We start from the raw sequence: 25,546 nt of genomic DNA, 5'->3' as shown, positions 1-25,546 counted from the left end.
AGACAGGGGCCAAGGTAATCATGGACAATGACTCTAGATGAGGAACAATTAGCCATGAAGACTTCACATTTGATGCGGCCATCGTGTTAAATCTGTTCCAAGATTGCAAGTTGGTTTTTGGAGGCAAAGGACTCAGCATTACAGAAGCAGTACAGGAACAGCAACAGAAGCCAGCCAGCCTTTGGGACACAAGCTGCAACCAAGGAAAGGGCCTACAGTCAACCTCAGAAGACAGCCGAGGAATTGGTGATTGTATGTTTTGTTCCAGCCAAATGTTTGGGCCTGGGTAACTTTATAAGCAACAGTCAAATCGCAAACGAGTTTAACTTTGTCAAGTTGTGCCAATGCAAATGACCTTTTGGTAGGGGTTTGTATTCTGGGTTTGTTAGTCCCACTTAGATCGTAGTGATTTCTACTAAGGAAGTAGTTGTGTGTATGTTCAATAAAACGAACGAATCTTGGTGAAGACATGTGATATATCTTTTTATTCCCATCTACTTACTGTCTGATTAATCATTAATGTTGTACTTTGCCAGTAGCAGTTTTGGGGCACTGTTGCTTTATTACCCCATTGATAGTTGCAAATATTTGAATTTTCTGAAGAGAAGTAATCTGGCTTTGGGTTTTTAGCTTTAACTGGAGACTCAATGATAACTGTGCAGCCTATGGAAATGTGAGTCTCTGATACTTTCAGGTCTCTGGAAGTTGGGCTAATCATGTTAAAGAATGCAGTCTAAATTTTCCACTTGGGCAAAATGGCAAGCAGAGGTCAGGTGGAGTGCCTGTCCCATGGTAACATAATGGTTATGTTACTGGACTAATGATCCGGGAACAAGAGTTCAAATCCCACCATGGCGGCTGGGAATTTAAATTCAATTAATTAATTAAATCTGGAATTAAAAGCTTGCATACGTAATGGTGGCCATAAAACTGGCCAGACTGTCATAAAACCCATCTGGTTCACTAATGTTTTGGGGAAGAAAATCTGCTATCCTTACCTGGTCTGGCCTATATGTGACTCCAGACCCACAGCAAGTGGTTAACCCTTAAATGGCTTAGCAAGTCACTCAATTGTATAAGATGGCTCACTACCACCTTCTTGTGGGCAATAAATACTGGTTTTGCCAGTGATGCCCACATCCCATGACTGAATAATTGAAGGATGAGCAAAAATGCTAATGACCAATAATGTCTGTGAAATCTGCAGAGGGCAGAGAGCTCCCAATTTCATTGATACAGCTGTGAAAGTGCTGCTGCATGAAGTCAGGCAAAGGAGGGACACTGAATGAATGGAACAGAATGATGCTTGCCACAAATAAACCTGCTCACTGGCAATGAAAGGTGTTGGCCCAGGTAATCAGAGCCAAAGCCAACACTTCACACATAGTGGAGGAGACTTTAAAGTGCTGCCCACCCACTTCTCGCCTGAAAAATGGGTGACCAGCAGTAGAAAATCTGGTGGAGACCTTGTGCACCCATTTACTCACCTGAATCAACTTTCAGGAGGGCCTTTAAATGAGTGTTGAGCACCCTTGCCCAAAACAGGTCTGTTTAATATGCAAATCATTGTCCTACATCTGTTGTAGCTCCGCCAGTCGGTCACAGAAAAGTCAAAGTAGACCCCGGTGGGTCTAGAAAGTCATGCCAAACATAAGTGACTCCCCTTCTTGCTCCTGCTCTGTGCAGTTGGTGCTGCATGAATAATTTCATTGGGATAGGTTTCTGAAATGCAATCTTCATGTGTCATGGTGATATTCAGGATATTGTGAGATTGGCTTTAATACTGTTGTTTAGCACTAATATTGCAGCTGACTGCCCACATGACCATTAATTATTCTTGTACTTCCCTTTTTACTATTCTGGAAGTAACTACTGCCCTTGCATGTTAAAATGAGATGAGAAATGGCAGTAAATCCACAATAATACAGCTACCAATCCAGAAACTGTTTTCTGACTCCCATTAAACTTTCTAATGCGAGTTCACTACACAACATGTTTTATTCCATTACTGTTTACTATTTGGGGTTGAAAGATTAGGTACAATTATATTAATATCAATTCTGATATGACTGACTGCAGCCATTGTTGCTGTCAGGTTAAATTTTATAGGCGTACAGTCCTGTAACATTACATTTGCACAGGCTGCTTAGCTGACAATATGTAATTGCAAATACAGGGTACTCCTTTAATGACTGAATTACCTAACAATTTTTTTCATATTGGTGCTGAGCAAGGTAATTGGAAAAAAATAATATTTTCCACCTTACACCAAGAAACAACATCAAGCATACTCGAGTCAAATACAGTTCAAAGCTGAGGTTTTGATATTATATTCTGAGACTGTGCTTAAACTACTGTTCAGAGGTTTATCCCTTCTTCACTGTAGTGCAAAATTTCAATATATATTGTCTATAAAATATTTTCGCTCTCTGAGTGACAAGTTAATGATAATTGTGCCCAACTGTGAAACAAGTTTACACCTGTGAATGATTAAAATTTTTCACTTGAGACCTTTAGCAGTTATCACATGCTTTGCTTATATTGAGTCCTAGGGGCTAGAAATTCGCCACCGTAACAATCGATTTAACTCCATTTTTTTGGAGCCAGAAGTTTTTTTTTGGAGGTTGTTATGTATGCAAGTCAATGATGTACTGTAACACTAGATCTGAATGTACCTTCACCCTGTATATACCATACCTGTACACCAGAGGGTGCTGCTGCTGGAGACCTAAGGGTCACCTGTACACTGCAGGTAACCAAGTACGAAAGGGAGCTCACCTCTTGGTGTCCTCACTCTAGGAGCTGCAATAAAGGACTACAGTCTGTACAGTTCAAGTGCCATACCCCTGCCTCGTGGAGTCATTAACAGAGTGCTTACATACACAATAACTGGCGACGAGGTTACGAATTCCACGCACAACATGTCTAATCTCAGCAACTTCCAACAATTCACTGATGGGGAAGATTGGGACGCCTTCGTGGAAAGGTTAGAACACTTCTTCATCACGAATGACCTGGATGAGGACTCACCGGCCACGTGGGCGAACAAGTGCAGGGCCATCCTGCTCAGCAGTTGTAGGCCCACTATCCATGGCCTCCACAGGGACCTGCTAGCCCCAGCGAAGACAACAACCAAGAGCTATGCGGAGCTCGTAACTTTAATACAAGAACAACTGAAACCCAAAGAGAGCATCCTCACAATCAGGCACCGGTTTTACACTCACCGGCGGCCCGAAGGTCAAGAAATTGCTAAGAATGCTGCAGATCCAAGAAGGTTGGCTACACCGTATGATTTTGGCGACCACCTCACCAAAGCACTAAGGGACATTTTCGTTATTGGAATCGGCCACGAGGGCCTCCTCCATAAACTGCTCTTTGCGGACATTATGGTCACCCTGCAGATAGCAATCAAAGTGAGCCAGGCCTTCATGATTTCGATCTGCGACTCCAAATGAATGATGACCCACACCCAGGACTCTAAACTGACGAGCGCAGTGAATGGCGACTTGCAAAGGCAAGACTGCTGCCCCGAGTCCCGCAACCCTGAGTCCGCCACATGTGGCCAACCGACTAGCCCCGTGCTGGTGCTGTGGAGGAAACCACAGGGCCCACCAGTGCCAATACAAAGCGTACAACTGCAAAGGCTGCAAAGGCAGCGAATGTGTAGAAAATGTTTTACTCACCGCGTTGCTGGAGAGTTGGCCAATCACCTGGTCTCCGATACTGATGAAGACAAAGCTGCTCAGCCCCTGGAAGAAGAGTACGGAATATATACCTGCTCCCCATGGAAGACGGAAGTGGACATCAACAGGGTTCCAGTTTCGATGGAGATAGACACAGGGGCGAGCCAGTCGTTGACGAATCAGATGGCCTTTGAAAAATTCTGGAACAATCCCATCGAATGACCAAAACTGTCCCCAATCCAGGCAAAGCTGTTCACCTATACAAAAGGCACCATTCCAGTCGTTGGCAGCGTGGAGGTCCAGGTGTCCTATGGTGGCGCGATGTACAAGCTCCCTTTGTGGATCGTTGCCGGCGATGGTCCAACGCTGCTGGGAAGAAGTTGGATGAAGCAGGTCCAAATCGGAGCGACGATGGCCTCCTGGCCCCAACGATTGACATCCTATGCGGCCCAAAACTTGGATCCATTGCAGCACCTAGAAATCCTACCGTCCAGCTCGATTGCGTGGCAATGACACAGACATGTTCAACACCGTGGCAAGATCATCCAACCCGAACGTCCAGACCTCACCTTCCGGGCCGTGGCAAGACTCCGAGGGAAGAAATCGGTGGATTCCCGGCGTCTGTGGCCGAACCTGGGGAGAAAAGGATCACCACAGCCTACCTCGAGGAGAGCGAGAAGATGGCGGCCGCACCACGAGGCGAAGAACCTGGAATCAAAATGGCCACGACCTGACCATGAGAGGCAGCTTTGGAGGAGCAACACGTAGCACCGAGCGGAGAATCGGATTGGGGTAAAGATTGCAAGGCCCTCTTAAAGGAGACTGGCAACCCAAGGCAATTAAAGGGACAGTTCCACACTAGGCACAGTGATGCCAAGGATATTAAAGTTAAAAGTGCAGTAAGCGAATGCAGGTATGCAAATGTAATGTTAAATGGTGATGCCGGAAAAACTAATGGAAAAAATGTAATGAATGCTTTTAAAAATGATGTAAGTAACAAGTTTGTACCATTAAATAATGATGCCAGAAATGCTAATATGATAAAAGTAACCCTGTATGGAGACACCAACACACAAGAAAGTGTTGTAAGTGCAAAATGTGATAATGTGAAGAGAGATAACAGTGTAGAGTCGACTAGTTGCGATCGGAGCCAATGTGTCATGCATATAAAAAGTAGACTGTTAAAGGACACCGGGTTCTACAGGTATAATGTCAATGCCAGAGGAAACCCCCCGTGGGAGACCCCCAGGTCCAGCGGGCTACCTGACCATGTAGCCTGGGCTTTTGGGACCAATGTGATGCCCCAGGAAGGGCTCACACACACCCAGTGGGAGCAGACCCACTGCAGGGACAGCTGTCAATGGGCAGCACAGCCACCACCACTGGTAACCTGCCCCAGATCGGCCCTACACCCCCTGGCCACCAGAGCCAGCACCGGGAGCAAGAGGCTAGTACTCTCCAGCTTTCCCGGCGGACACTGGGATGACCAGACTTCCACCACCAATGGAGGACATGGAGCCCACACAACCCTATGGCCCTGCCCACCACCACACAGCACCACTTACCCATTCTACAGTGTATGTACCTTACCCATTGCACTGGCTCCACCACTGAGGAATCCTCCAACAGTGACACCCACATGGTTTGTGTGTGAGGGGAGGGAAATGGATGACGGCAGCCACAAGCACAGGGATCACACCTGGCATCCACACAACCCTCACCACAACCTCCCACATCCCACTATTGATCACCTCCCCAAGTCATGGCAATAAGGACTTGGGAAAGGCTTAGGGAGGAGTGTTATGCATGCATGTCAATGATGTACTGTAACACTAGACCTGAATGTACCTTCACTTTGTATATACCATACCTGTACACCAGAGGGTGCTGCTGCTGGAGATCTAAGGGTCACCTGTACACTGCAGGTAACCAAGTATAAAAGGGAGTACACCTCTAGATGTCCTCATTCTAGGAGCTGCAATAAAAGACTACAGTCTGTACGGTTCAAGTGCCATACCCCTGCCTCGTGGCGTCATTAACAGAGTGCTTACATATACAACAGAGATAAATAAATTTAAGGCCATTTTGCTCGTTTCGCCAGTGGTGTAACGCCATCCTTAAAAAAATAAGGGCCGATTTTTTTGAGAACCTTTTTAGTGGGGTCAAATCCAACGATAACGCCGTTTTTGAGAGTTTCCCCAATAGGGACATTTTTAAGGAAAGTGATAAATGCCATTCGAAAAAACTTGTCTTAACTGGTTGAGTCGGATCGAAATCAGCGCTAACGGCGCCATCTTGGAAAACTGAGCTTTTTTGGAGGGAGTTTATAATACGTTGTTAGGGACATTTAAGGAGATTTATGGGCATTTATGGGCATTTAAGGACATTTAAGGGTATTTAAGGACATTTAAAGAATGGGGGCTATTTTAATGTTGCCATATGTGGTGAGTGCTTATGTTATCCTGGATTATCATAGAAGAAGGCTTATTCGACAACATTATCATGAGACACTACTTAAGTTTGGTTTAGTTGAAAAAATAATTTGCAGGTTATTAAACATTTGTACACTTGTACTTAACTTTAATTAAAAAAATTATATTAAACTTTAAACTTTTAAATTAATATCACTTAAATAACAATAAAAGAACAAAAGAACAGCAAAACAGCAACAACTGCAGCAAACAAACTTCAGCTGCAGCCACCTCTCCCCCCCAACCCCTTATTTAAACACCGCTGCACTGCCCGCCCTTCTTGCCCTTGTCATTAGCCTTGCCCATTACCGCAGGCTTAGCCCTACTCCCAGTGCGCCCAAGCTTCTTATTAGTGTCTCGGGTACGGTGCTCCATGTGTGGGGGACAGACCCAAGAAACGGCAATCCGGAAGGCCCGGGTTCGGCCTCTTCGGCCTGTGGATCAACCTGCGGGATTGGAATGGGAGTGGCATCACTTGATACGTCAATTGCCGCTGGGCAATGACAGCCTGGGTGTGTTCCCGCATTGCAGCGACTATCTCCGACATGCCTGCAGATAGTGCTGCTATTCCTCTCGACATGCCCTCCTTAATGTCAGCAGATAGTGCTGCTATTTCTCCCTTGATCTCACCCACGGCCTCAAGGAGCGTTTTTGTAAGCTGAATGCTCTCCCCACTCATTCCTATGAGCTCTACCACCTCCCGTGGAGCCTGCATTTCAGGAGAGCATTCCTCCTCCTGCATACAGATGGGCCAGTTGCTGCCCTGGGTGTGCTTTCCTGCAACTCACTGGGACCCGCGACCTCGTAGGGTGGACAACTCAGAAATGTCCCCTCGCATGTAGAACTGTTGAAAACACTTGGTGGCCTGAACCTTCTCCAATTGCAATAGCAGCGTCTGATCATTCTCTCATCCCCCCCAACCCCCACCATTAGTCTTCTCCTTCATTATTGGATGTCTGTGAAACATCTGCAGAATATAACAGAACTGAAGAATGGTTAACAGCAGGGTTGAGGATAGGGTGACATGAGTAGGCTCACATAGCGCAGGCTCATTTGAAGGACCACGACGAATGATAGTACATCGCATAAACCAAGGTGTAGCCGACGGAGAGTACATCACATAAACCGAAGCGTAGCTCACTTGTGCCAACCCAGACTGGATTTTGCAGGACTTACCCTCTCTCTGCAACCTGGGCCCAGCATCCGCACGGGTGGTCAATCTTTGGGACCAACGAATAATACCTCCGATTCTACTTTCTAAGGCTGTAGTGGACGCAGTCTTGGCGGACCACCGCCAGTTTTTGTCCGCTCTCGATGGTTATCAGACACCTTCTGCAAAGATGGCAATAGAAATTTTTAATAGAGGTGCCTTCTGCTGTCGTGGCACACACAGATAGTCACATTTACAATTCAAGTAATTGTAGTGCATAAATAAAAACATTACTTACTCTAACTGCTTGCCAAAGGTCCTGCCACTTCTGCCGGCACTGCTGGCCGGTCCTCTTGATGGACCCCACAGAGGAAACCTATTCTGCAATGCATTGCCAAGCTTGAACTATTGCAGCTGGTTTAAGTTTACCAGGACACTCCTTGCCAATCTGGCGCCATCCACTCTCCACAGCACCTACCGGGGCCTCTTTGGCGTCTTGATTAAACTTCCTGGCCCTTTTCCTTTCCAAATCAGACTCCATTTTTCATTTTGCAGCTCCTGTGTGGAAATACTCACAAATCTCTTGAAACTTTCAATGGTCTTTAAAAATGGCTGATCCAGACCAGGAAGTGTATTGTGTATGCCTGGACACAGCCGTCACATTAAAAACGGGCGATTTTTTATTTTTTATTTCTTTGTGCCTGCGCAGAATGGGTATTATTTTTAACGCGAAAAAATTTTGCTCCATCTTTAAAAACGGTGGTATTTTAACGCTACGCCAAAATTAAAATAACTTTTGCCGAAACTTAGGCCTTTTTTTGCTGCTATTTCGGCATAAGAAAATGGCTGTTGTTCGCTATTCTTAAATGTGGTATTTCTAGCCCTAGTGAATATCAGTACTTAAATCTACATTGCCAAAGGAATCTGATCGGCTTAGTTTAAGATGATTTCTCATAATGGATAGCCTATTTGGGCAAACTTTAGTTATTTAATTTTTGAATGCATATTCAAAAGTATGTCGCCACCACCATGTTGTACTTGAAGAGATTTGAACATGTTTCTGATTATGTCATGTCTAGAGAAATGAAGACACCCAGGTAGATTAAATATGGCTGTACTATGCTTCCAAATTGGCACCAGCATCAAACCTACCGCTGAGGTGGGAGCACTTAAAACTGGTACAGATTCAGCATACATCATTCAATTTATGTTGGCAAACAGGGTTCAGAAGTTGGCCAATTTTAGGTCTGTAAAATATACATACATAACAACAGTAACTACATTTCAAACAGAAATTCATTGTCTGAAGTGCTTTGAAACGTTTTGACATGATAAGGTGCTATATAAATGTAATTATGATATGTATTAAAATTATATATTGTTATATAATTAATTAAATTATATTATTTTACAATTATCTTACATATAAACAGTAATGGGAGAGATTTTCTTCCCATTTATCTAACCATTTGTCTTCATTGAATTGAAGTCAAGATCACAGAAGTAAGTGTCAAACTTTTTTAAATGAGTGGAATAAACTGCAATATGAACAACAATTCCAGCAATGCAATAGCACCAGAATAAAACACCCTGAGAATCAAAAAGTCAAAGGCAAACAGTTAACATTTAAGAGGCAATTATTAAAGTGTTCAGGGAGGATGTCTTCTACCTCTTGTGGACTGCGGATTAGCTGGGCAATGAAAATATCTACCTGATGGAAAAAAGAAAACTACATTTTATCTTTATGGTGCAAACATAAAAAAGATGATGAATCGTTTCAGTAATACATCTGGACCTGCTCGTGTTGAAAACCACAATTAGAATGTGATGTCAATTAAGAAATGTTCCATGGGTTCCTTATCGTTTGTCAACTCAGTTTATATACTCACAATAGCCACATCAATTCTATCCAAAATTGGTAGCATTTTGTATTTGGAGAACAAATATCAGTTTCTTTCACCTTGGTCGTTTGATTTAATCAGTGTAGAAGAAAGGTGGTGACTTAACATTGTGATTTCACTGCATATTATTGGAATATGGAGTGATAAAGCACAACAGATGTGATCTACCCATAGTTTTGGATGTTAGTGTGTGGCTGGATCTGAAGCCAAGGGGAGAAATGTTACCTTCAACACCTGGGCGGTAATCTAGTGGAGTTGATCCTCTGCCCATTGTAGAATACGGCAGATTTATATCCTAATGAAATCATACATGTAGCACCTTTAACGTAGAAAAATGTCCCAAAGCGCTTCACAGAAGCGTAATTAGATAAAAATTGACACCAAGCCAAAGAAAGAGATATTTGGACAAAGAGGTGTGTTTAAGGAGGCTCTTAAAGAAGGAGTAGGAGATGGAGAGATGACGATTTAGGGAGGGGATTCTCGAGCTTAGGGACTGGATGACTGAAGGCAGGGCCGCTGCTGATGGTGGAGAGAAGGGAACAGGAGATGCACAAGGTCAGAGTTGGAGGAATGTAGAGCTCTCAGAGGCTTCTAGGGCTGGAGGAAGTTACAGAGATAGGAAGTGGCGAGGCCATGAAGGGATTTAAACAAAAGGCAGTGAAGGATTTTGAATACTGTCCACACCTATCTCTACTTCTCCTCACTGCTGGCAAAACCCTAATTTGTATCTCTATCATCATGAAACTCAGGTTTTCTAACACTTGCCTAACTGATTTCCTTGCTTCTACCTTTGCTAAACTATGGGGTCGATTTTCAGCAAGGCCTCCACCCGCCCTAGTGGCGCCCAAAGTGCCGCTGATGGCCACCGAGGTACCGGACAGTACTTTGGGTGGGATATTCAGGAAGAAGGTCCCTCGAAGATCGGCGGGCGGCAAATGGAAGTCGTAGGCCGCCAATCTGGGCGGCAGCGAGTGGGAGGTCTCATTCTCGGTGGCCGAGGCGTTGCCGTCCAAGTGCCACCGAGGATGGAGTCGGGCCCTCGGAGGGTCGAAGACCTGAAAAAAAAACAACATCAAAAAATAAAAAAAGTATCCAAAGACCTTCAGGGGACCCCATACAGGTAAGTCGCTGTTGAAAAGAAGTATTAAAATGTTCACTTACCTTTCTTTCAGTTTCTTCATACTCACCATCGGGGACAGACCAGCCTGCTGCCAGCGGACCACCCCCGTTCTTCCGCCGAGTCCCGACGACTCCTACCCACAGGAATCTGGGAGGTCGGTGGGCGGGAGGTCAGTTGCGCCACTCGGCCGTCCGCTGACGTCAGCGGGCGGTTCCCGGCGGCTCTCCCCTCCCGCCCGTCCCAGGCCACCCCAAAAGTGGCACTGGGCAGATCTTCAGGAGGAATGTCGGCGACAGTGGGCAGTGTGGTGCTGAAAATTGGCCTCCGTAATTCATTCAGAATGTTGAGACAAATGTTGTCCCTCATTCTCACTGCATCCGCTTTCCCTTGGCACAAATTCCACTGGCTATGTGCAACCAAGGTAATGTGTCTTCAGCATGCTTGTTATTGCTTTTAAATCCCTTCAAGGCCTTGTCCTACTCTACCTCAACAGTTCCCTCTAGCCATATATGTCATCCTGCGCCCTCCACTGCTCTGACATTGAATAATTCCTCGTTCCCCATTTCACCATTGGTGACCACACTGTTAGTCCATATGCTCCTGCCCTTGGACAGCTTTCCCAAATCTATCTGCCTTGTCACCTCCTTCTCTGTTTTCCAAAAACAATCTCAAAAGGCTGTAAAGTGCCCAATCGAAAGATGAGGTGCTGTTGCTTGAGCTTTCATTATGAAAGGTCATCGACTTGAAACGTTAACTCTGTGTCTCTCTCCACAGATGCTGCCTGACCTGCTGAATATTTCCAGCATTTTCTGTTTTTAATCTCAAAATGCTGCTCTTCGACCATGCTGTTGCCTCCCAATTTGTTCATTATTCCTCCAGGTACACTGTTCAATGTTTTCTTTCCCCACGTTTAAAACATTTTGAATAGTCATAGAAACATAGAAACATAGAAAATAGATGCAGGAGTAGGCCATTCGGCCCTTCGAGCCTGCACCAGCATTCAATCAGTTCATGGCTGATCATTCACCTCAGTACCCTTTCCTGCTTTCTCTCCATACCCCTTGATCCCTTTAGCCATAAGTGCCATATCCAACTCCCTCTTGAATATATCTAATGAACTGGCATTAACAACTCTCTGCGGTAGAGAATTCCACAGGTTAACAACTCTCTGAGTGAAGCAGTTTCTCCTCATCTCGGTCCTAAATGGCTTACCTCTTATCCTTAGACTGTGACCCCTGGTTCTGGACTCCCCCAACATCGGGAACATTCTTCCTGCATCTAACCTGTCCAGTCCTGTCAGAATTTTATATGTTTCTATGAAATCCCCTCCCATTCTTCCAAATTCAGGCATGGTCGATCTAGTCTCTCCTCATACTCCAATCCTGCCATCTCGGGAATCAGTCTGGTGAACCTTCGCTGGACTCCCTCAATAGCAAGAACGTCCTTCCTCAGTTTAGGAGACGAAAACTGAACACAATATTCCAGGTGAGGCCTCACCAAGGCCTTGTACAGCTGCAGCAAGACCTCCCTGCTCCTATACTCAAATCCCCTAGCTATGAAGGCCAACATGCCATTTGCCTTCTTTACCACTAGCTGCACCTGCATGTCAACTTTCAATGACTGATGTACCATGACACCCAGGTCTTGCTGCACTTCCCCTTTTACTAATCTGCCGTCATTCAGATAATATTCTGCCTTCCTGTTTTGGCACCAAAGTGGATAACCTCACATTTATCCACATTATACTGCATCTGCCATGCATTTGCCCACTCACCTAACCTGTCTAAGTCACCCTACAGCCTCTTAGCATCCTCCTTACAACTCACACCGCCACCCAGCTTAGTGTCATCTGCAAACTTGGAGATATTACTCTCAATTCCTTCATCTAAATCATTGATGTATATTGTAAATAGCTGCGGTCCCAGCACTGAGCCCTGCGGCACCCCACTAGTCGTTGCCTGCCATTCTGAAAAGGACCCGTTTTTACCAACTCTTGGCTTCCTGTCTGCCAACCAGTTCTCTATCCACATCATTACATTATCCCCAATACCATGTGCTTTAATTTTGCACACCAATCTCTTGTGTGGGACCTTGTCAAAAGCCTTTTGAAAGTCCAAATACACCACATCCACTGGTTCGCCCTTATCCACTCTACTAGTTACATCCTCAAAAAATTCTAGAAGATTTGTCAAGCATGATTTCCCTTTCATAAATCCATGCTGACTTGGACCAATCCTGTCACTGCTTTCCAAATGCGCTGCTATTACATCTTTAATAATTGATTCTAACATTTTCCCCACTACTGATGTCAGGCTAACCGGTCTATAATTTCCTGTTTTCTCTCTCCCTCCTTTTAAAAAAAGTGGTGTTACATTAGCTACCCTCCAGTCCATAGGAACTGATCCAGAGTCGATAAACTGTTGGAAAATGACCACCAATGCATCCACTATTTCTAGGGCCACTTCGTTAAGTACTCTGGGATGCAGACTATCAGGCCCTGGGGATTTATCGGCCTTCAATCCCATCAATTTTCCTAACACAATTTCCTGACTAATAAGGATTTCCTTCAGTTCCTTCTTCTCACTAGACCCTCGGTCCCCTAGTATTTCCGAAAGATTAGTTGTGTCTTCCTTCATGAAGACAGAACCAAAGTATTTGTTCAATTGGTCTGCCATTTCTTTGTTCCCCATTATAAAGTCACCTGATTCTGACTGCAAGGGACCTACATTTATCTTCACTAATCTTTTTCTCTTCACATATCTATAGAAGCTTTTGCAGTCAGTTTTTATGTTCCCTGCAAGCTTCCTCTCATACTCTATTTTCCCCCTCCTAATTAAACCCTTTGTCCTCCTCTGCTGAATTCTAAATTTCTCCCAGTCCTCAGGTTTGCTGCTTTTTCTGGCCAATTTATATGGCTCTTCCTTGGATTTAACACTATCCCTAATTTCCCTTGTTCGCCACGGTTGAGCCACCTTCCCCATTTTATTTTTCTCCAGTCAGGGATGTACAATTGTTGAAGTTCATTCATATGATCTTTAAATGTTTGCCATTGCCTATCCACCGTCAACCCTTTAAGTATCATTCGCCAGTCTATTCTAGCCAATTCACGTCTCATACCATGTCCTGCATGTGAGGAGCACTATAGCTACGTAATTATTTGTCGTTCAGTTGAAGCAAATATTTCCTCCTGCGAGTGGCTACACTCCAACCTGGGCTGCTTGAATGCAGTGGGACCAGCATTGGATTTTTTTTTTAAGTTGACAGTTGCTGCCAGCTATGGAAAATGTATCACAAACATCACCACCTGCAAACAGAAAACCTAGGTCAAAGAGGTTTCACATTAACAGCTTATGGTATCATGTAAACTGATTGAGTGTATCACAGATGTTTGTAACCACGTAGACATATATTTTCATTTCCTAAAATACTTTTACGTGAACCTGAATCCACAAATGAAATTACGATTATAGAAAAAAGATGTGGTTTGGGTACTAATAACAAATAAGGAAAATTGGCCTCATTATCAGAAAGCTATGGAATCTAATACGGAACTTTAATGGGACATTCACAAAATAAATGGAAGACAGCCTGTATTAAAATGGAAACAATACATAGAATCATAGAAATTTACTGTATAGAAGGAGGCCATTCGGCCCATTATGTCTGTGCCAGCCTAATCCCACTGTCCAGCTCTTGGTCTATAGCCTTACAGGTTACAGCACTTCAAGTGCATGTCGAAGTATTTTTTAAATGCAATGAGGGTTTCAGCCTCTACCAGCCTTTCAGGCAGTGAGTTCCAAACCCCCACCACCCTCTGGATGAATAATTTCTCCTCAGCTCCCCTCGAATCCTTCTATCAATTACTTTAAATCTATGCCCCCTAGTTATTGACCTCTCTGCTAAGGGAAATAGGTCCTTCCTATCCACTCAATCTAGGCCCTTCATAATTATATATGTTAATTATCGAATAACTCCACGAGGCTAAGTACGGTGAGCTAGTTCAGGCATGACCTTACTCCAGTTTATTCATTCTCAAAGTAAGGATTCAACATGGCTGCCAACATTATATACACAGCTTGCACGTGTCTGCCAGTGACCATTAGAACTCCGACAGTCGTGCCCTCCGGTGGTAGGTAAAACCCAGTTAACATACATAACATCATTCCCCCCCCAAAGTCCTTGGTACAGGTTGTATTTACAAGTTGAGATGGTCCGGGGCCTTCCGCTCCCTGGTTGATCTTCTCAATACGAACCCAAGCTTGGGTGAGTTAGTAGGACCATTGCTGCATTGCGGAGCAGTCGGTCTGACAGGACTGTCGGGGATAATAGGTTCATCTTCGTGAATGACACAAGGGTCAACTGATGGTTGGATGTGTGTTGGTTGGTCGATGATGTCATCTTCAATTTGTTCTGGGTTGTCTGTGAATCGCTGTTTGGTTTGGTCGATGTGCCTCTTACACATTTGGCCATTTAACATTTTGTCTACAAACACCCTGTTCCCCTCCTTGGCCAAAACCGTGCCAGCAACCCACTTTGGACCATGACCATAACTCAGAACAAACACAGGGTCATGAACAGCAATGTCACGTGATACGGCCGCGCGATCGTGGTACCATTGCTGCCGTTACCTTCTGGTTTTGACATGATCATTGAGATCCGGGTGCACAAGGGAGAGCCTGGTTTTGAGGCCTCTCTTTACTAACAGCTCGGCAGGAGGGACTCCAGTGAGCGAGTGGGGTCTCGTCCGGTAACAGCAGAATGCGGAAGAAGCGGGTCTGTAGGGAGCCGTGAGTCACATGTTTTAGGCTCTGCTTAATGGTTTGGAAAACCCGCTCCGCTTGACTGTTAGACGTGGGTTTGAAAGGGGCAGGCCTGACATGCTTAATGCCATTACGGGTCATAAACTCGTGGAGCTCCGAACTGGTGAAACACGGTCCGTTGTCGCTGACAAGGATGTCGGGCAGGCCATGGGTGGTGAACATGGCCCGGCGGCTTTCAATAGTGGCTGTGGATGTGCTGGATGACATGATTACGTATTCAATCCATTTGGAGTAAGCATCCACTACCACTAAAAACATTTTGCCAAGAAAGGGGCCAGCAAAGTCTATGTGGATCCTTGACCACGGTTTGGATGGCAATGACCACAGACTCAGCGGAGCCTCCACAGGTGCGTTACTCAGTTGCATGCAAGTGTTGCACTGATGCATGACTCCAAGTCTGAGTCAATGCCGGGCTACCAAACGTGAGACCTGGCAATGGCCTTCATCATGACAATGCCTGGGTGGGTACTGTGTAAATCTTGCACAAAAGTTTCCCTGCCTTTTTTGGCATAACAACACGATTACCCCATAACAGACAATCAGACTGAACAGACAATTCATCTTTGCGGCGGCTATAAGGCTTAATTTCATCCTGCATTTCCCGGGAATGGCAGACCAATTTCAATTTATGACACACCTTTTTACGCTTGACAGTACAGGATCCTGGCTGGTCCAGGTCCTAATTTGGTGAGCCGTGATGTGTGACCTCTCGCTCTTGAAGGCATCCATGACCAGCAGCAAGTCTGCGGGCTGCGGCATTTCCACTCCGGTTGTGGGCAATGGTAGCCGGCTAAACGCATCAGCACAGGTTTCAGTTCCTGGTCTATGGCGGATGACATAATCATAAGCGGATAATGTTAGTGCCCATCTTTGGATGCGGGACGAAGCATTGGTATTTATACCTTTGCTCTCAGAAAACAATGAAATGAGCGGCTTGTGGTCTGTTTCAAGCTCAAACCGAAGCCCAAATACATTTTACTAACCCCATATACGCATGCTAAAGCCTCTTTCTCTACCATACTATAGGCTCTTTCAGCCTTAGACAGACTTATGGACTTGTATGCAATTGGTTGGAGTTTGCCAGATACATTGGCTTGCTGGAGCACACAACCGACCCCATATGATGAGGCGTCACAGGCCAGCACTAACCGCTTACATGGGTCATAGTATACCAGTAATTTATTGGAACATAGCAGGTTCCTGGCCTTCTCAACCCAGTTAACATACATAACAATATACACCTCAATTAAGAGTCCCTTCAGTCTCTTCTGTTCCGAAGAAAACATCCCAGCTTATCCAATCATTCCTCATAACTAAAATTCTCCCGCCCTGGCACATCCTCGTAAATCTCCTCTGTACCCTCTCTAATGCACCAGAACGGCACGCAGCTGTGGCCTAACTAGTGTTTTATACATATCAAGCATAACCCCCCCTGCTCTTCTATTCTATGCCTTGGCTAATAAAGGCCAGCATTCCGTATGCCTTCTTAACCACCCTATCTACCTGGCCTGCTACCTCCAGGGATCTGTGGACATGCACTCCAAGGTCCCTCTGTTCCTCTACACTTCTCAGTATCCTACCATTTAATTTGTCTTGCCTTGCATTTATATTCCCTTCCCTTGTTAGCCCTCCATAAAAAAGTGCTTTATCTCACACTTCACCAGATTGAATTTCATTTGTGACTTATCTTCCTGCAGTCTACAGCTTTCTTCCTCACTATAAACTACACAGCCGAATTTACTACCATTTGTAAACTTCTTAATCATGCTCCCGACATTGATGTCTAAATCAGTAATATATACCATAAAAAGCAAGGGACCTAGTGCTGAGCCGTGCGGAACCCCACTGGAAACAGCCTTCCAGTCACAAAAACACCTGACAACTATTACCATTTACTTCCTGCCACTGAACCAATTATAGATCCAATTTTCCACTTTCCCTTGGATGTCATGGGCTTTTACTTTTGTGACCAGTCTGCTATGTGGGATGTTGTTCAAAGCCTTGCTAAAATCCAATTAGACTACATCAAATGCGTTACACTCCTTGTTACCGCCTCAAAGAATTCAATCAAGTTAGTCAGACACGATCTTCCCTAAACAAATCCATCCTGATTGTCCTTAATTAATCCATGCCTTTCTAAATGACAATTAATACTGTCCATCAGAATCTTTTCCAATAATTTGCCCACCACTGAGGTTGGGTTGACTGGTCTGTAATTACTCGGTCTATCCCTTTCTCCCTTTTTAAACAAAGGTACTTTGGCACCACACCTGTAGCCAGAGAGAATTGAAAAATGATGGTCAGAACCTCCGCTATTTCCTCTCTTGCTTTTTAGACACCCTTGGATACATTTCATCCAGGCCTGGTGATTTATCTACTTTCAAAGATACTAAACCTTAATATTTCCTCTCTCACTATATTTATCTCATCTAATATTTCACACTCTTCTTCCTTAACTACAATGTCTGCATTCTCCCTCTCTTTTGTGAAGACAGATACAAAGTATTCATTAAAAAGCATGTGACGTCTTCCGCTTCCACTTACAGTTTACCTTTTTGGTCTCTAATAGGGCCTTTTACTGGTGCAGTGCCCCAAATCCGGAACACTCAGGACCGAGGCAGTTCTGGATTTTGCGTTTGCCAGATTTTGGAACGTCCTTCTGACGTCACGAATCCGGAAACACCTGAGCCTAGGTTCGGGTATTTCCAGATTTCGGAATGTCAGAGGAGGGAGGAGGTGGGGGATGAGGTCATCAGGGATGGTGTTCGTCGGACGATGAGGTCGTCGGGGGCGGTGTTTGCCGGGCGATGAGATCGTCGGCCAAGGCCCCGCTGCCGAGGAGGTGTTCAGCCGGGGCCCCGCCGTCGGGGAGGTGTTCGGGCGGGCCCCACCGTCGAGAAGATGGTCAGGTGGGGCCTGCCGAAGAGCTGGTCGGGCGGCCCCATCGCGGAGGAGGCGATCTGGCGGGCCAGCAAGGAGGCCCCAAGGTAAGGACAGTGGCGGCGAGGCGAGGAGTGGTGAGATGAGGCCCGAGGTCGGGCAGCGGTGGGACCTCGAGGTCGGCAATGTCGGCGGGTCCGGATTCTGGAACATTTTATGGATTCTGGTGACCCTGCCACCAATCGGTCCGGAGTCCGAATTCCGGGACATTCCGGATTCCGGAACTCCGGATTTTGGATGCTCAACCTGTATTTCCTTAGTTATCCTCTTGCTGTTTGTGTATTGATAAAACATCTTTCGAATTTTCTTGATTTTACTTGCCAATATTTTTCATGTCCTTTCTTTGCTTTCCTAATTTCCTTTTTAATTTCATCCCTGCACTTTCTATACACTCTAGGCTTTCTGCAGTCTTTAGCTCTTGGTATCTGACATAAGCTTTCCTTTTTTGCCTTATCCTACACTGTATGACCCTTGACTTCCAGCGGGCTCTTGATTTAGGAGTCCCACTCTTTTTCTTTGTGGGAATGTATTTGCTCTGAACCCTCAATATCTCCTCCTTGAATGCCTTCCACTGCTCTGACATTGATTTACCTTCAAGTAGCTGTTTCCTGTCCACTTTTGCTAAATCACATTTCAGCTTAGCAAAATTGGCCTTTCCCAAATTGAAAACTTTTATTCCTGGTCTATCTTTGTCCTTTTCCATAACTACGCTAAATCTAACTGAAATATGATTGCTCCCACTGATACTCCTTGCACCTGCCTATCTTCATTCCCAAAACTAAGTCCAGAACTGCCCCTTCTAATGTCGGCTAATAAAAGTTCTCCTGAATGCATTTATGAGTTCTGCATCCTCTATACTTTTTACATTGATTCTATTCCAGTTAATATTAGGGTAGTTGAAATCCCCTACTATTACTGCCTTATTGTTTTTGAACTTTTCAGAAATGTTCCCACATATTTGCCCTTCTATCTTCCTCTGATATTTGGGTGTCTATAGTACACTCCCAGCAGAGTGATTATGCCATTTTGTTGTTCAGTTCAACATATATGACCTAATTTGATGATCCTTCTAACATATCATCCCTCCTCACAGCTGTAATGGTTACTTTAACCAATATTGTGACCCTAGCTCCTTTTTTTATCCCCCTCTCTATCTTGTCGAGGAGGAGGTGACAGTCCGGGATCGGAGGCCTATAAAAAGGCCGCGAGTGCAGGTGTTGGGGCAGCGTCAAGGAGGAGGCGTGCTGGTGCAGCTGCAGGGAGAAGGCAATAAAGTAGAAAGAAAGCGAAAGATGACATCACAGCCAAGGGGATAAGTGATTGGCTGGTGATTGGTGAGTAACTTTTCTTTTTCTTTTCTATATCATTTTTGTTGCCAATTTAAGTGTATCTAAGGGTTAAGTCATGGCAGGACAGCTCGGACACGTGTTATGCTCCTCCTGTACTATGTGGGAAGTCAGGGACGCTTCCGGTGTCCCTGACGACTACGTGTATGGGAAGTGTATCCACCTCCAGCTCCTGATGGACCGCATTGCGGCACTGGAGCTGCGGGTGGATTCACTCTGGAGCATCCATGATGCTGAGAATGACGTAAATAGCACGTTTAGCGAGTTTATCACACCGCAGGTAAAGGGTACACAGCCAGATAGTAAATGGGTGACCAGCAGGAAGAGCAGTGCAAGGAAGGTAGTGCAGGGGTCCCCTGCGGTCATCCCCCTGCAAAACAGATACACCGCTTTGGATACTGTTGAGGGAGATGACTCATCAGGGGAGGGCAGCAGCAGCCAAGTTCATGGCACCCTGGTTGGCTCTGCTGCACAGGAGGGCAGGAAAAAGAATGGGAGAGCTATAGTGATAGGGGATTCAATTATAAGATGAATAGATAGGCGTTTCTGCGGTCGTAACCGAGACTCCAGGATGGTATGTTGCCTCCCTGGTGCAAGGGTCAAGGATGTCTCGGAGCAGGTGCAGGACATTCTGAAAAGGGAGGGTGAACAGCCAGTTGTCGTGGTGCACATAGGTACCAACGATATAGGTAAAAAACGTGATGAGGTCCTACGAGACGAATTTAGGGAGCTAGGAGCTAAATTAAAAAGAAGGACCTCAAAAGTAGTAATCTCGGGATTGCTACCAGTGCCATGTGCTAGTCAGAGTAGGAATCACAGGATAGCTCAGATGAATATGTGGCTTGAGGAGTGGTGCAGATTGGAGGGATTCAAATTCCTGGGGCATTGGAACCGGTTCTGGGGGAGGTGGGACCAGTACAAACTGGACGGTCTGCACCTGGGCAGGACCGGAACCAATGTCCTAGGGGGAGTGTTTGCTAGTGCTGTTGGGGAGGAGTTAAACTAATATGGGATGGGAACTAATGCAGGGAGGTTGAGGGAAATAAAAGGGAGACAGAGGCAAAAGATAGAAAGGAGAATAGTAAAAGTGGAGGGCAGAGAATCTCAAGGCAAAAAACAAAAAGAGCCACATTACAGCAAAATTCTAAAGGGGCAAGGTGTGTTAAAAAGCCAAGCCTGAAGGCTCTGTGCCTCAATGCGAGGAGTATTCGGAATAAGGTGGATGAAATAACTGCGCAGATAGCAGTTCATGGATACGATGTAATTGGCATCACAGAGACATGGCTCCAGGGCGACCAAGGCTGGGAACTCAACATCCAGGGTATTCAACATTTAGGGAGGATAGGCAGAGAGGAAAAGGAGGCGGGGTAGCGTTGCTGGTCAAAGAAGAAATTAATGCAATAGTAAGGAGGGACATTGGCTTAGATGATGTGGAATCAGTATGGGTGGAGCTGCGGAATACCAAAAGGCAGAAAACGCTGGTGGGAGTTGTGTACAGACCACCAAACAGTAGTAGTGAGGTTGGGGAAAGCATGAAACAAGAAATAAGGGATGTGTGCAATAAAGGTACAGCAGTTATCATGGGCGACTTTAATTTACATATAGATTGGGTTAACCAAACTGGTAGCAATGCGGTAGAGGAGGATTTCCCGGAGTGTATTAGGGATGGTTTTCTTGACCAATATGTCGAGGAGCCAACTAGAGAGCTGGCCATCCTAGACTGGGTGATGTGTAATGAGAAGGGACTAATTAGCAATCTTGTTGTACGAGGCCCCTTGGGGAAGAGTGAGCATAATATGGTAGAATTCTTTATTAAGATGGAGAGTGACACAGTTAAATCAGAAACTAGGGTCCTGAACTTAAGGAAAGCTAACTTCGACGGCATAAGGCGTGAATTGGCTAGAATAGACTAGCGAGTGATACTTAAAGGGTTGACGGTGGATAGGCAATGGCAAACATATATAGATCACATGGATGAACTTCAACAATTGTACATCCCTGTCTGGAGTAAAAATAAAACAGGGAAGGTGGCTCAACCGTGGCTAACAAGGGATATCAGAGATAGTGTTAAATCCAAGGAAGAGGCATATAAATTGGCCAGAAAAAGCAGCAAACCAGAGGACTAGGAGAAATTTAGAATTCAACAGAGGAGGACAAAGGGTTTAATTAGGAGGGGGGAAATAGAGTACGAGAGGAAGCTTGCCGGGAACATAAAAACTGACTGCAAAAGCTTCTATAGATATGTGAAGAGAAAAAGAGTAGTAAAGACAAACGTAGGTCCTTTGCAGTCAGACTCGGGTGAATTTATAATGGGGAACAAAGAAATGGCAGACCAATTGAATAAATACTTTGGTTCTGTCTTCACGAAGGAAGACACAAATAACCTTCCAGATGTACTAGGGGACCGAGGGTCTAGTGAGAACAAGGAATTGAAGGATATCCTAATTAGGCGAGAAATTGTGTTGGGGAAATTGATGGGATTGAAGGCCGATAAATCCCCGGGGCCTGATTGTCTGCATCCCAGAGTACTTGAGGAAGTGGCCCTAGAAATAGTGGATGCATTGGTGGTCATTTTCCAACAGTCTATCGACTCTGGATCAGTTCCAATGGACTGGAGGGTAGCTAATGTAACACCACTTTTTAAAAAAGGAGGGAGAGAGAAAATGGGTAATTATAGACTGGTTAGCCTGACATCAGTAGTGGGGAAAATGTTGGAATCAATTATTAAGTATGAAATAGCAGCGCATTTGGAAAGCAGTGACAGGATAGGTCAGCATGGATTTATGAAAGGGAAATCATGCTTGACAAATCTTCTGGAATTTTTTGAGGATGTAACTGGTAGAGTGGACAAGGGAGAACCAGTGGACGTGGTGTATTTGGACTTTCAAAAGGCCTTTGACAAAGTCCCACACAAGAGATTGGTGTGCAAAATCAAAGCACATGGTATTGGGGGTAATGTACTGGTGTGGATAGAGAATTGGTTGGCAGACAGGAAGCAGAGATAAACGGGTCCTTTTCGGAATGGGAGGCAGTAACTAGTGGAGTGCCGCAGGGCTCAGTGCTGGGACCCCAGCTATTTACAATATACATCAATGATTTGAATGAAGGAATTGAGTGTACTATCTCCAAGTTTGCAGATGACACTAAACTGGGTGGCGGTGTGAGCTGTGAGGAGGATGCTAAGAGGCTACAGGATGACTTGGACAGGTTAGGTGAGTGGGCAAATGCATGGCAGATGCAGTATAATGTGGATAAATGTGAGGTTACCCACTTTGGTGGCAAAAACACGAAGGCAGAATATTATCTGAATGGCGGCAGATTAGGAAAAGGGGAGGTGCAACGAGACCTGGGTTCATCAGTCATTGAAAGTTGGCATGCAGGTACAGCAGGCGGTGAAGGAGGCAAATGGCATGTTGGCCCTCATAGCAAGGGGATTTGAGTATAGGAGCAGGGAAGTCTTACTGCAATTGTACAGGGCCTTGGTGAGGCCTCACCTGGAATATTGTGTTCATTTTTGATCTCCTAATCTGAGGAAGGACGTTCTTGCTATTGATGGAGTGCAGTGAAGGTTCACCAGACTGATTCCAGGGATGGCTGGACTGACATATGAGGAGAGACTGGATTAACTGGGCCTTTATTCACTGGAATTTAGAAGGAGGAGAGGCGATCTCATAGAAACATATAAGATTCTGACGGGACGGGACAAGTTAGATGCAGGAAGAATGTTCCCGATGTTGGAGAAGTCCCGAACCAGGGGACATAGTCTAAGGATAAGGGGTAAGACATTTAAGACTAAGATGAGGAGAAACCTCTTCACTCAGAGAGTTGTTAACCTGTGGAATTCCCTACCGCAGAGAGTTATTGATGCCAGTTCATTGGATATATTTAAGGGAGAGTTAGATGTGGCCCTTACGGCTAAATGGATCAAGGAGTATGGAGAGAAAGCAGGAAAGGGGTACTGAGGTGAAGGATCAGCCATGATCTTATTGAATGGTGGTGCAGGCTCGAAGGGCCGAATGGCCTACTCCTGCTCCTATTTTCTATGTCTATGTAAGATGCACTCAGGGGACTGCTGCACTACCTGCTTGGTCCTCCCTATCTGTTTGGCGGTCATCCATTCCCTCTCGGCCTGCAAACTCTTAAGCTGTAAGGTGACCACCTCCTGATACGTGCTATCCACATAGCGCTCAGCCTCATGGATGCACCGCTGTGATGCCAGCCACTGCTTGTGCTCCAAAACCCGGAGCTCAAGCTCCTCCAACTGACGGCACTTCCTGCACATGTGTTTGTCCAGGACACGAGAAACATCCTGGACTTCTCATAGGGCACAGGATGTGCATTCAACGGGGCTGAGGTATCCTACCATGCCTCTATTTATTAGACTACTAACTACATACTAATAATACATCTAGTCCTGCAAAATAAAAAGATGCAATATACCCTCCAAAGATTGATTTAATGGACGGAAGGAATCATTGAAGTTTGCCCATAATTTCTTGATATGCGCTCCTGGCAATGCAGGTATGGCTCTGCACCGGGAGTGTATATTGCAGAAAATCAGCCCTCCATGTGAAGATAATGTTCATCCAAGCGTTGCAAGTTTCTTACAGCTTTGTAAAAGGGTATCACCCCTCTGCCATTCTGCCACGTGCTAGTCAGAGTAGGAATCGCAGGATAGCTCAGATGAATACGTGGCTTGAGCAGTGGTGCAGCAGGGAGGGATTCAAATTCCTGGGGCATTGGAACCGGTTCTGGGGGAGGTGGGACCAGTACAAACTGGACGGTCTGCACCTAGGCAGGACCGGAACCAATGTCCTAGGGGAAATGTTTGCTAGTGCTGTTGGGGAGGAGTTAAACTAATATGGCAGGGTGATGGGAACCAATGCAGGGAGACAGAGGGAAACAAAAAGGAGACAAAAGCAAAAGACAGAGATATGAGTAAAAGTGGAGGGCAGAGAAACCCAAGGCAAAAAACAAAAAGGGCCACTGAATATAAAGGGGCTGCAGAAGGGGTTAAAACTAAAAATCATGGATTAAAAACTACTATTAAAACACTCTACCTAAACGCACGCAGCATTCGAAATAAAGTAAATGAGTTGACGGCACAAATCATTACAAATGGGTATGATTTGGTGGCCATTACAGAAACGTGGTTGCAGGGTGCCATGACTGGGAATTAAACATACAGGGGTATCTGACAATTCGGAAAGATAGACAAGAAGGGAAAGGTGGTGGGGTAGCTCTGTTAATAAAGGATGATATCAGGCCAGTTGTGAGAGACGATATTGGCTCAAATGAACAAAATGTTGAATCATTGTGGGTGGAGATTAGAGATAGTAAGGGGAAAAAGTTACTGGTGGGCATAGTTTATAGGCCCCCAAATAATAACTTCACGGTGGGGCGGGCAATAATCAAGGGAATAATGGAGGCATGTGAAAAAGGAATGGCAGTAATCATGGGGGATTTTAACCTACATATCAATTGGTCAAATCAAATCGCACGGGGTAGCCTGGAGGAGGAATTCATAGAAAGCATACAGGATTGTTTCTTAGACCAGTATGTTACAGAACCTACAAGGGAACAAGCTATCTTAGATCTGGTCCTGTGTAATGAGACAGGAATAATAAACGATCTCCAAGTAAAGGATCCTCTCGGAATGAGTGATCACAGTATGGTTGAATTTGTAATACAGATTGAGCATGGAGGAAGTAGTGTCTCAAACGAGCATACTATGCTTAAACAAAGGGAACTACAGTGGGATGAGGGCAGAGTTGGCTAAAGTAGACTGAAAACACAGACTAAACGGTGGCACAATTGAGGAACAGTGGAGGGCTTTTAAGGAGCTCTTTCATAGTGCTCAACAAAAATATATTCCAGTGAAAAAGAAGGGCGGTCAGAGAAGGGATAACCAGCCGTGGATAACCAAGGAAATAAAGGAGAGTATCAAATTAAAAACCAATGCGCATAAGGTGGCCAAGGTTAGTGGGAAACTAGAGGATTGGGAAAATTTTAAACGACAGTAAAGAATAACTAAAAAAGCAATAAAGAAAGGAAAGAGAGATTTTGAAGGTAAACTTGGGCAAAACATAAAAACAGATAGTAAAAGCTTTTACAG

Source organism: Pristiophorus japonicus, chromosome 7 (genome assembly GCF_044704955.1).
Source record: "Pristiophorus japonicus isolate sPriJap1 chromosome 7, sPriJap1.hap1, whole genome shotgun sequence".
In the NCBI taxonomy this organism is placed as follows: Eukaryota; Metazoa; Chordata; class Chondrichthyes; family Pristiophoridae; genus Pristiophorus; species Pristiophorus japonicus.
Note: the sequence above shows the minus strand (reverse complement) of the source record.